We start from the raw sequence: 12,754 nt of genomic DNA on the forward strand, positions 1-12,754 counted from the left end.
GGCAATTTATATTTTTCAAAGATGTCATATGTATTTTCAAATTTTATCTCATTTGATCCTCACAACACCCTTCAGTAGATGTAGATATCATTATTCTTATATTTTAAACGAGGAAACAGAAAGTACAAAGACTATGTGAATTGCCCCAGTGACACAGCTGGACTACGAAGGAGCTACTACTAAATCTCAGGTTTTCTGATTTGAAATTCAGCACTCTTGTTCCTGTTCTATGGGAACAGCAGTTTCTGATTTTGTCAGAGTATGAAAAAAACTTGAAAACAGGTTTCTGATCTTTATTTTTTTTTCCTAAAATAGGACCTCTACTTTCTTTCCTGAGAAGGTTCCCCTCCCCACACTCTGACCAAATGTAACTGGGATTCCTCCAGTGATTCTCCCACATGTGGTTACAGGCAATTTACCAACCAGATTTACCATGAAGGGTCTGCTTTATTCAACTTTTCCTGCCATTGCTTTCTTCATTAATTCCACTGCCACTGATGGGCTCTGAAGACACTCATTTTTGCCTCCATAGGCAGAGACCATCCTTGGGTGGCAGATATTCTTTCCAAAGGAGCTGTGTCTGCTGTTTCCAGAACTGCCTTCTTTGAAGTGCAGAGCCTTGCTGAGATTCCTGTGAATGAAGTAATGGCCTTCAATGCCTCTCATCACACCGTTTCACCTGTGCCGTGATGCACCTCTGCTTGAGCCAAGTCTCACCAGGTATGTCAAATGTAAATTTCCTCTTTTAATTCTGACCTCTCTCTTAATAGCATCTCCAATAAAGTAAGAGAGAACATATAGACAGGAGACATGATGCTGGACATCCCTGGCACCTCTCTGTCTCTCCCATGTACTACTTTTCTTTCATTCATTCTTCACCCTTTCATGTATTCATTCACCCAGAAAATGATTCTTGTTTAGTGCTCACCATGTGCCGTGTGTCGAGAGACACAGTGGTCAACTGGAAAGTCAAGGTTTCTCCCCTCATTGGGCTCAATTCTAGTTAAGAGAGGGTAGGGAAACCAAACACATGAACAAATAAAGAGAATAATTTCTGATAGGAAGAAAATATACCAGGGTATTGGGGATGTTAGTAACTAGTGAGGTAAAGGGGAAACTTAGATGGGTCTCTTTTGAGGAATCGGCAATCTATAAATCCGATTTATGTAAAACATATCATTTTTGCAAAGATAGGCAAGTGGAAAACTTCAGGCCAAGGAAAGAATGAGTATAAAGGCTTTGAAGAGGAAATAGCTTGGTGTCTTTGAGGAAACAGAAGACTAAAATCTTAGGAGAGTAGTGAGAGCTAAGGTCAGAAAGGTAGAGAGAAGCTAGGTCTTGGAGAGTTTTGTAGTCTACAGGAAGAAAGTTAAATCTTATTCTAAGTGCAATGAAAAAACACCGAAAATTTTTCAGCAGATAGCATAACAGCTTTAAATGATCATTCTGACTATTGTAGGGAAAATAAAACATTGGAATTAAGAAAACCCTATTCCTTCCTTCCTTGTACCATAAATAAATGAATAAATTCTCACGAATATAAAAGTCCTGCAAATACTTGCTTGGGAAGAAGAGGGATGATTTGCTGTCTAAATTGAAGTACTGGATGAGATATGATTCTTCCACCTGTATACATCAGCACAACTTTTTGAATCCACAATACATGCCGAATTGTACATTTAGCACTGGAAAGATAACCTAAGCAGCATGCAGGGCCTATCCTCCAGGCGATTTCAGTCCAAAAGAAGGTGCAGACAAGAAAAGAAACAATTTCAATTCAGTGTTATATTAGTTATATCTTGCTGTGTTTCAAACCACCCCAAACTTACTGGCTAAAAATAACATTCATTTATCATCTCACAATTTCTGTGTGTAGAGAATTTGGGAGTAACTTAGCTAGGTTGTCTGGCTCAGGGTCTCTCCTAAGATTGCAAGCAAGATGTTGACCAGGGTTACAGTCATCTAAAAGTTTGACTGGAGCTTAAGAATCTGTTTCCAAGATGGCGCCCTCACACAGCTCTTGGCTGGAAGCCTCGGATCCTTGTCATGAGAACTCTTTTTTTTTTTTTTTTTTTTTTTTTTAATTTATTTATTATTATTATACTTTAAGTTGTAGGGTACATGTGCATAACGTGCAGGTTTGTTACATATGTATACTTGTGCCATGTTGCTGTGCTGCACCCATCAACTCGTCATTTACATCAGGTATAACTCCCAGTGCAATCCCTCCCCCCTCCCCCCTCCCCATGATAGGCCCCGGTGTGTGATGTTCCCCTTCCTGAGTCCGAGTGATCTCATTGTTCAGTTCCCACCTATGAGTGAGAACATGCGGTGTTTGGTTTTCTGTTCTTGTGATAGTTTGCTAAGAATGATGGATTCCAGCTGCATCCAAGTCCCTACAAAGGACTCAAACTCATCCTTTTTTATGGCTGCATAGTATTCCATGGTGTATATGTGCCACATTTTCTTAATCCAATCTGTCACTGATGGACATTTGGGTTGATTCCAAGTCTTTGCTATTGTGAATAGTGCTGCAATAAACATACGTGTGCATGTGTCTTTATAGCAGCATAATTTATAATCCTTTGGGTATATACCCAGTAATGGGATGGCTGGGTCATATGGTACATCTAGTTCTAGATCCTTGAGGAATCGCCATACTGTTTTCCATAATGGTTGAACTAGTTTACAATCCCACCAACAGTGTAAAAGTGTTCCTATTTCTCCACATCCTCTCCAGCACCTGTTGTTTCCTGACTTTTAAATGATTGCCATTCTAACTGGTGTGAGATGGTATCTCATGGTGGTTTTGATTTGCATTTCTCTGATGGCCAGTGATGATGAGCATTTTTTCATGTGTCTGTTGGCTGTATGAATGTCTTCTTTTGAGAAATGTCTGTTCATGTCCTTTGCCCACTTTTTGATGGGGTTGTTTGTTTTTTTCTTGTAAATTTGTTTGAGTTCTTTGTAGGTTCTGGATATTAGCCCTTTGTCAGATGAGTAGATTGCAAAAATTTTCTCCCATTCTGTAGGTTGCCTGTTCACTCTGATGGTAGTGTCTTTTGCTGTGCAGAAGCTCTTTAGTTTAATGAGATCCCATTTGTCAATTTTGGCTTTTGCTGCCATTGCTTTTGGTGTTTTAGACATGAAATCTTTGCCCATGCCTATGTCCTGAATGGTACTACCTAGGTTTTGAGAACTCTTCATGAAGGTGTTTGAATTTCTTCATGACGCAGCAGCTAGCTTTCCCCAGAGAAAGCAATCCAAGAGATTGCAAGAATGAACACACAAGGTCTTTTTATGACCAAATCTTGAAAATGGCACACAGTGACTTCTACTACATTCTATTCTTCAGAAGCAAGTCACTCAGTAGAACCCAAACTCAGGACAGGAGAATTAGTTTTCACATTAGGGAAGGAAGGGGTAGCAAAGGGTTATGGGGCATCCCTTAAAATCACTATCCACAAATGTGATAAAGTAATGCTATGCAGGCAAATAGTGGCATCCTTAAATTAGACTTGGAGAATTTGAAAAGCCTTCCCACAGGAAAGTTAAGACTGGGAATAGTAAGTGAAGAAGAGTTCAAAGAACACCTTACGCAGAAAGAATAGTTACGGAAATGTCTGTCCAAATAAGAAAGGGTGGTACATCAGGGAAACGGCAGTGCAGCATCTCACTGAATCTCTGAAGCTACCGGTTGTTGCAGGGCCCTTCATTTTATACACCAACAAGAAACAAAAATCGCTGCCACTTAAATGTGACAAATTATTGATGGTAAAACACATCTTAATTTTAGAAGTGTGAAGATATGAAATGAAATCAAAGGGCAACTTGGAATCAATGAAATTGGTAGTTTGCTGTTGAAAGGGCTTAGAATAAGGTAGGAGAGTGTGGAGTTTGAAGCTGGAAAGCTAACATGGGCCAGATGATGAGTGTATCAGGTCATTCATGTGTTCATATAAAGAAATACCTGCAGCTAGGTAATTTATAAAGAAAAGAGGTTTAATTGGCTCGTGATCTGCAGGCTGTACAGGAAGCATGGGACCAGCATCTGCTCAGCTTCTGGAGCGGTCTCAGGGAGCTTTTACTCATGGTAGAAGGTGAAGCAGGAACAGGCACATTACATGGTCATGTGTAGGAGCAAGAGCAGAGGGGAGGTGCCACACACTTTTAAATGACCAGATCTTGTGCGAACTCACTATCACAAGGACAGCACCAAGGGCATGGTGCTAAACCATTCATGAGAAATTCACTGCCATGATCCAATCACCTCCTACTAGACACCACCTCCAACACTGGGGATTATAATTTGACATGAAAATTAGAGGGGACATATGTGCAAACTACGTCAATGCGGGATCCTAGAAGCCTCTAAGTTTAGTTTTTAGCCTATTGTCAGTGGGAAGTCTTGGAGGTTTTAAAACAATAGCAAGTACTCAGATCTGTATTTTAGAAAGATCACTGTGGCTGCAGTGCATAAAATAACTTGAAGGAAGGCAAGGATACCAGTTAGGTGTTGGTTGTATTAAAGATCCAGAACAGAAAAGATGGTGACTTGAACAAAAATTAGTGACAGTAGATGGATTGCAGATATATTAAAGAAAAACATCAACCAGAGCTAGTGATTAATTGGATGTGGGGGTGGGAGAAAAGAGAGTGGGCTCTATAATATTAAAACACTGCACCTCCATAAATTTTACACAATGACAATATGTAGAGTTTTAATACCATTCTGATTGTTATTAATTACCATTATTGGCATCATTATTCTTATCACTTCATATTTTATTATCTTGCTGGGACTAGATGAATTCATGTTATTTAGAGAGACAGCATGATATAGTGAAAAGTGCAGGGTCTTGGGAGACAAAAGAAAGGTTGTTATGCAATGCTGCCCTGATCCTGTAGTAGCAAGTGAATTTGGGCAAGATGTATGACTTCTCCAAGACTGTTTTCTCACCTTTTAAATGAAGATAGCAATTTCTTCTCTGCTGGTGAAACAGGGAAAGTTTATGTTAAGTGTCTGACTTAGTGCCTCATTGCTTGACATACAGTGGGTGCTCAATTAATGGTCGCTATTATTATTACATTCATATAGCACTTAATTTGACAAGCCAAATGACCATTTAGTTGGTTATTTTTCAGAGCAGTTTTTTTGAAATAATGGAGAAGATAATGAAAATGGATGAAGCCATTAAGGCAGGTGAGTGATAGACGGATTCACATTGTAGCTTCTACCCTACCATGGGTATTACAGAGAAATAATCATACATGTTTAAGTTCAACAGTCTATGTGCAGAGTATTCTGCCTATGGGTAGCAGATCATTTTGCAAAGCATGTAAGACTCTAATTTTTCCACAGTTAGGCAGGTTGTTAAGGGGTATTTTATAAATTTTTAAAGACAAGTTTCAATGTCAAAGAAGTTTAAGAAATGCTGGGATTTGTTAAACCAGTTCCTTTTCTGCAGAATTTACCAAAGCTTTAAATATTCTGAAGTGTGCTATAAATCTCCAAGAAGGGAGATAAGATGCAGCATCTTCCAAACTTATTTGATGATGGAACTCTTTTGAGACTAGTTTTCCACAGAATACGCATTTGGGAAATTTTGCAGCAGACTGTATTTTCTTGAATATCTGCATCTTGTATGCATCCTGTCTCTACCCTACTTTAGAAATAGCCACCATATCTGAGCAACACAGTAAAAAGATCTTTCTTCATGACTCAGGAAAACAGAATCTTAACAGCACCCAAATCTAAGGACCTTTTTTAAAAGATTGTTTGACATTGATTGTCAGAATTTTAAAAAGAAACAATACAATTCATGGAAAGTATTGAAAGGTTAACCATTCCCATTTTATTTTTATAAGTATATAAAATAAGATAAATAACACCTATAGGTAACAAGATTGTATATCAATTTAAGGTACAAAAAAGCTTTTTCATATATGTATTCAGATCAAATGGAAGCTATGAAGATGCCAAAACAATCAATACTCATCTTTAAAAGTGTGCATCTATATATCTTTCTTAATTATTTATTTGGAATGTATCAGATACATAAGGATATAGTCTTATATATATCTGCTAACTACAGCAGTGTACGTAGAATTCTGGAATATCACAGAAATCAGAGTAAACTAAGCAATAGTACCCAGAAAAAAAGAAAAGGATAGCAATCAATAGTTGGCTACTAAGTATTATTTTCAAGTAATACTGGTTTTAACATCAAATTTAATATCTGTGGTTGACAAAGGGTTAAAGAGGTCAGTCTAGTTAAACACTAACTCATGCTCCATCCCAGAATACCTCTGAAGGTAGCCTCACTTTCCTTGGCCAACCTCACTGACAAGGCTGAATAGCCTTATGCTTGATCCTGGGCACTTTACGGTATGGTTTTCTATGTTGGTCTGTGCCTTTATTAGCCTATCAGTCATCTTAGTTTTGATTTGGGGATTTCAATGTATGACCAACATATTTTCAATTGATTCCTTTACATGCTTTATGGAATTAATTTTTGTTCCCAGGAACAGAATTATAATGAACCCTTCATTGCTCCGAAATCATGTTGTTGGTGTTACAACAGGCTATCTACATATTTCTGGAAAGGTAATGGCTCCATGTAGCCCACTCACTTGTTTTTGTTGTTTTTCTTTTTACTCTTGAAGCAAGTCTTTGTGTCAATTTTCAGAAGTATATGTACTGTACATTAGATTCTGTCCAACAAGCTCTCCCTGTGCAGTGATCCCTCGTATCATTGCTACAAATTGTCAGTGCCCCAGTGAAATGAAGATATTGATTTCTCTGTAACTCCCTTCACCACCTCCATAGGAGGCTCTTTCTGTGGATGCAGAAAACGCATTAAAACCCCATGCTGTCATGAGGTAGATTAATGCCCTTGTGTCACAGCTCTCCTTGGAAACTGCATCAAACACCAAGCATTAGAACTGAATTAGAAGCCACAGAGACTTTTGAGTATCTCAAAATTGCCACTGTCTTCTGTCCCATGTGAACAATAGATCCATTTGCAAATAGAGCCATGAAAATGAAAATGCCTGAGGACAGGAATGCATAGATGCCCTTGGGTCAGGTCCTCACACACTAAGCAGAGTGGACTGTCTTGTGGATAGTGAATTAAGCAGCATAATCAAACTGGGTAAGAAAGGCAGAGAACTGGAGATGTCAGACACCTGAAAGTGCTTTTGAAATATAACACAATAAAATTATGTATAAGAAAAGAACTGACTTACCTGAGTGACTTCTTGTCGCATCAGAGGTTCCATTGTCCTGAAACTTTATCTAATACCTGCTTCCTGATCTCAGCTTTCTGGGATAACAGCTTTTGCTACTTCCTGGTTAAACCTTCATTACTTGCTTGTTATTCCTTGGCACTCATCTTCACTCAGGGATGCCTGATAAACCTGTCAGTTGAGCTTATTACCTGCCTTTGTATTTTTATTATTAATTTATCATGTCCCTAATTTTAGACCAGAACACTTTAAGCAGATTTGGCATTTCTGCCACTATATAAACCATTTCTCTCTGCTTTCCTTATAATAAAAAAAGAGCTTCTCCTTCTAGACTGAGAGACTGTGTCCATTCTTTCCCTTAAGAACAGAAATAAGGCTGGGTGCAGTGGCTCATGGCTATAATCCCAACACTTTGGGTGGTCAAGGTGGGAGGACTGCTTGAGCCCAGGAGTTGAAGGTCAGCCTGGGAAACATAGGGAGACCCTGTCTCTACAAAATAATAATAATAATAATAATAATAATAATAATAATAAATTAGCTGGGTGTGGTGGCATGCTCCTGTGGTCCCAGCTACGTGGGAGGCTGAGGTAGGAGGATCACTTGAACTGGGGAGGTTGAAACTGTAGTTATAGCACCACTATACTCCAGCCTGGGTGACAGACGAGACCCTATCTCAAAAGCAAACAAACAGAGAATAAAATTAACATATTTTAAGGACCATATTTGAGTAGCACAGACCATACATGATGATAATGACTATAAAAATCCCAATGATGTATTCATTAAAATAAAAATGTTAAAATAATTTTAATTATGTGGACATCAAGTACTTTAAAGCAATGGATTATTTTATTCTTATTTATTCTGATATTTTATTAAAGTAATATAGGCATGTGGTGAAACATCAAATAAGGCGAAAAGATTTGGAATGAAAAGCAAGTTTCTCCCTTTTGCTACTGCCTCACCTCATCCTGGCCCATTCCCTCATCCATGTCCCCAAAGCCAATCACATATGATTTGGGGGAGCTTTAGTTCCTTTGGTGTTTTTGCCAATCCCTTTCAATGATAAATTCCATCTGCAGTTTCCTTCTTATTGACCTCAGGATTCGTCTATTGGCCATGTGTTATGATAACCAGGGGAAGCCTACTTATGCCACACAGATCCATTACTTCTTTCTCATTTTTATTCCAACAAATTACAGCTCTATTCCCAGTTTCTTCGAGGTTACCTCTGATTCCATCAATGTTCTCCAATTTTGAATTGCACAATTGTAAGTTATTTTAAATCTTTAGATGTGACAGAGGATATTTTTTCTTATTTGTATGTATTTGTTTTAGAATGAAATTTTATTTTGGGCAATTGCAACATTTCAGGACAACTTTTGAAGCATACCTATAATTGCATTACAACACGAAATGTGAGCAAGTAAAATCGAAGCTTGATTAAAATGAGGGCTGGAATGCAAAAGTTAAATAAAGAGCTTAAATGGTGAAAAAAACAAATTGGATTTCTAAACTTACTTTCACTTTGATCATCGAAGGTGTTATATATTACATTTTGATAGCTCAGAGAGTGACTCAAGTGGTGAATTTATAGAGTATCATTCCATTTAAATGAACAGCAGGATGTATTTGCAGAAACAGATTAATGTTTCTTGGAAATTTATTAACACCTGCTTGTTTTTCTACACTCCCGTTGCTATGTGGTTTTCTATCTATCATATGTAAATTCCATTCTTATTTTTTAAAATAAAAGGTAATTAAACTGAAAGATCTGTTTCACACATTACAGCTAGTGAGGAGCGCAGTCAAATGTAGTCTGTGCCCCATTGTTAAGAAGGATGATGAGGCATTTTGGAAAGCCTGAACGTGGAACGCAAGAGGGCAGCAGAAAAGGATTGTTTCTTCTTTCTCGCTCACTATTAAGTAGGTACATTAACTACATCTACCCAAATTGAAAAGGAGAAGAATTCTCCCGTGGAGTTTACAGCCTCCACTGCTGCTGATAAGGAAGGTTTTGGAGATATTTGAAGATCAGTGTGATGAGGTGGGAAGGAGTGAGAATGGGCTTCTCTTCCAAGCACTTAAATGACCCAGCATTCCCCTAGGAGTACAGAACAGACCCTGCTGGACCTGAGTACCCATCCCTCTGCCGCCTTGGTTACTGCCATGTTCTCAGTGCCAGATATGCAATCAGGCACAGCCTCACTCCAGTTCACAGATTAATGCCTGGTCTTTGTTTACTCTCACAATCCTTAAGACAGTGGGGATAAGGGTTGTCTCACGTTGAACTTTTGGAAGTTCTTAATTCTCAAATCAAGGGCAGAATATAGTTCAACTTCTTTTTGTGATGCCTTTCTGCATCTTCAACATTGGAAGTGGAACATACAATTTCATCCCTCTACATTTTATGTTACCCCTAAATTTACCTGGGATCTTATCTTCTTCTCTTAAAATGAAATTAAATAAACAATTTAAGGTCAGAGACCCCCCCCCCTTTAAAATTTTGTTCTAAGAAGGATACTTGTGTAATTGAAGGTGTATATTGTCTGCAATGATTTTTCTTTTTTTTTAAAGGACATTGTTTGACCTAAACCTAAACACACTGTACAATACGGTACATGTTATAATGCCAACCTATGACATATAGCTAAGTCAAGAAGGCTGAACTCTTTAAAGCTTCCACAAACCTATTTTATCATTAGTTATTCTCCTTTTAGGTTTGGATACAAAAGATTAGTTTGTAATCAGAACAGCTAATACTTTGAAGTGGATGAAAAGTCTAGAGTCTGAGCATGTTGTTTAGAGCAGGCATCACAGAAACCAAATGAAGTAAACTAGACCAGGTACCAGACAAATCAAGAGCCAGGAGCCAGGTATTAAAGGCAGATCGGGCAGAAATTCAGCATCACGGTTAAATGATAATCCCCACCCTATCTAACCTAGATCTTCACGACTCCAAAGCCCACACTATGCCATCTCCTTAACCTTGCAGTTAAACACTCACAAGAGATTAACTACAAATGTTTTTTCTTCTGCTGACTTTGCTGGGTGTTCTATTCACAACAACAACAAAATGCAATTGTAAATGCTGCATTATTATATTGGGTGGATAAACTATGGACCCAAGTGAATGAAAAATACTTTAGTTAATGTAATAAGCTGGGTGGTTTGCAGCCTTGACCTTTCTCAGCATTGCTAGAAGCGCTTGCTTTGGAACTCATGGAATCTGAAAGGGCCACCCACAAAACAGTTCTTCTATGAGGATCACACAGCAGTGGTCAGGACCCTCCTGAAGTTCTCACAGCTTTGAAACCTGACAGCTGCCCTCATTTCCTGCAACTGCTGAATACTGAATACATACCGAGCACCTCCTATCCAGCATGCTCCCTCCACACCTTCCTCGCCCTTCCTTTCTCTCTCTCTCTCTTTTTTTTCAATCAAGACAGAGTCTTGCTCTGTCACCCAGGCAGCCTTTCTCACCCTAGTTCTATACTCATGCTTGCAAATATAAATTATGATATCAATTTTGGGTTGGCAAGGATCCTCATTCTCTGACAGTATTCTGAGATCTGATGCACAGCGTCTATCTCCACTTTGCACATTCCTTCTCTTCACCGCTGTCCACACTGACATGGGTTCCTTCCCTCCTAGTTGCTTTTGGAAGCCCTTATATGCATATTGGTGTCTGAGGATTCGATCTGCTTCTAGATTCATTGAAATGGGTTCCTTTCCTTAAAAAATTCCAGTTATTGTTTCTGCATGGTTTCTAGGAGTTTAAAGAAGAGATAATGAATTTTGCAGCCAAATTCATGAAAGAAATTCTACAAAAGTTATTTCAAAGGGAAAATGTTCAGGACTTGTGAAAGAATAGGGGAAAAGGAATAAAAAAGTAAGCAAGAAAAAAGAGGCATATTGAATTAGTATTAACTATGAGCAATAATTATTTTCTTCATATTTTATTAACTAATTCATTTACAACTGGCATTGAAATGGTAAGTAGGAATTTTTCCTGACTTATTCTTTTGCATGTAAAATCTGTTTCAATATGATTGGTATTTTACCTAAAAAGAAACTGAAGATGACAAGGGGCTAATACTCAGAACACACAAGGAACTCAAATAATTCAATAGCGAAAAAACAAATAATCTAACACGAACAAATAAAAAGTGGGGACATGAAGAGAGATTTCTCAAAAGAAGACAGACAAATGGCCAGGAGATATTTGAAAAAATGCTCAACATCACTAATCATCAGGGAAATGCAAATCAAAACCACAACGAGATATCATCTCACCCCAGTTAGAATGACTATTATCAAAAAGACAAGAAATAACAAATGCTGGCAAGGATGCAGAGAAAAGGGAACACTTTTGGGGTGGGAATGTAAATTGGTACGGGCATTATAAACAATAATATGGTGCTTTCTCAAAAAAACTAAAAAGAGAACTATCATACAATCTGGCAATCCCACTACTGGGTGTTTATCCAAAGGAGAGGAAAGCAGTACATCAAAGGAATATCTGCACCTCCATGTTTACTGCAGCACCATTCACAATAGCCAAGATATGGAATCAACCTAAGGGTCCACCAATGGATGCACGGATAAAGAAAATGAGATAGATATATACAAGGGAATACTATTTAGCCATAAAAAAATCATACCATTTACAGCAACATAGATGGAATTAGAGGTCATTATAATAAGTGAAATAAGCCAGATATAGAAAGACAAATATCACATGTTCTCATTCATATGTGGAAGTTTAAAGTAGAACTCTTCGAGGTAGAGAGTAGAGGCTTGGGGATGGTGGGGAGGGGATGAAAAGAGGTTGGTAAATGAGCACAAACACAGAGTTAGATAGAAGGAGCAAGTTCTGGTGTTCAATAGCACAGTAGCATGACTATAGTTAGCAAACATTTGTTGTGTATCTCAAAACAACCAGAAGAAAAGATTTGGAGTATCTCAACACAAAGAAATAATAAATAATTGAAATGGTGGATATCCTAAATATCCTGATTGATCACCATATATTATATGCATGTATCAAAATGTCACGTCTGCCATAAATATGCAAAATTATTGTGCATCAATAAAAATATTTTAATAAATTAACTTAATTTTTTTAAAAAAGGAAGCTGAAGACATAAGTTAACAGAGATGATAGTGCCTGTGCTCACTATACTCCACTAACTTTCAAACTCTTTCATTTATATAAATGTCATATAAAATGGAAATGTTTTCTTCAAAGAAATGTTTACTAACTATAGTTTACCAAAAATTGTTCAAGCTTCCCAGAATAGCCAACTGAATGGCCATAATTTGCTGGTCCATCTGTATTTCACACTATTCCCATTAATTACTTGAAACACTTCCTGATATCCTGCCAGATACCATTCTCCCTGCCATGTGCCCAAGCTGGTAGCAAACTGAGTATTCACTGTGTTCAATGTACTTGTCCTGCCCCTGGGCAGATGTTGATGCCACTCTTGCATCTTTCTATGAC

The 12,754-nt window shown here is 37.9% G+C and overlaps 1 long non-coding RNA gene across 1 annotated transcript in view; it reads right to left on the bottom strand.

Annotated features, from left to right (window-relative positions):
* Positions 1–279: 279 nt before the first annotated feature.
* Positions 280–12,754, bottom strand: part of LINC02906 (long intergenic non-protein coding RNA 2906) — a 35,639-nt gene continuing 23,164 nt past the window's right edge. Inside the window, exons 2-3 of the long non-coding RNA XR_006700249.2 lie at positions 929–999; positions 280–679 (exon numbers count right to left, since the gene is read on the bottom strand). This is a non-coding gene — a long non-coding RNA (long intergenic non-protein coding RNA 2906). The remainder of the gene's footprint in view (positions 680–928; positions 1,000–12,754) is intronic.

The sequence above is a fragment of the Macaca fascicularis genome, chromosome 8 (genome assembly GCF_037993035.2).
Source record: "Macaca fascicularis isolate 582-1 chromosome 8, T2T-MFA8v1.1".
In the NCBI taxonomy this organism is placed as follows: Eukaryota; Metazoa; Chordata; class Mammalia; order Primates; family Cercopithecidae; genus Macaca; species Macaca fascicularis.